Here is a 476-nt window from a genome sequence, read left to right on the forward strand (position 1 = left end):
GCGGGGGGGCGCGTCCCCCTCCCCCCCGCCGCGCTTTCGCTTTGCCGGGGGAGGAGGGGCGGAGAGGAGGAGGAGCGGGGAACCGGGCAACACCTGGCACCGGCCGGGCACGGGAGACTCGTCCGGGGAGAGCGGGCACTGGGGACGGGGTAGTCCGGGAAACCGGGAGAAACGGGCATGGGGGGCCCGGGAGCATCGGGAATGAGGGGAGCGGGGAGCTGAGGATGCCAGGAGGAACTGGGGATGGGGGATCCGGGAGTACAGGAATGGGGTACGGGAGGAACTGAGAATGAGAGTCCCTGGGGAGGAGGAGTCGGGAGCGCCTGGTACGGAAGTTCTGGGAGGAACCTGGATGCGGGGGTCCTGGGAGCCTCGGGAATGGAGGAGGCGGGAAGACCTGGGTGCAGAAGAGCAGGAGCACCGGGCACGGGGGTACAGGGAGCACTGGGATCTGGGTCTGAGAGGGCACGATGGTC

Source organism: Geospiza fortis, unplaced genomic scaffold (genome assembly GCF_000277835.1).
Source record: "Geospiza fortis unplaced genomic scaffold, GeoFor_1.0 scaffold26, whole genome shotgun sequence".
Taxonomy (NCBI): domain Eukaryota; kingdom Metazoa; phylum Chordata; class Aves; order Passeriformes; family Thraupidae; genus Geospiza; species Geospiza fortis.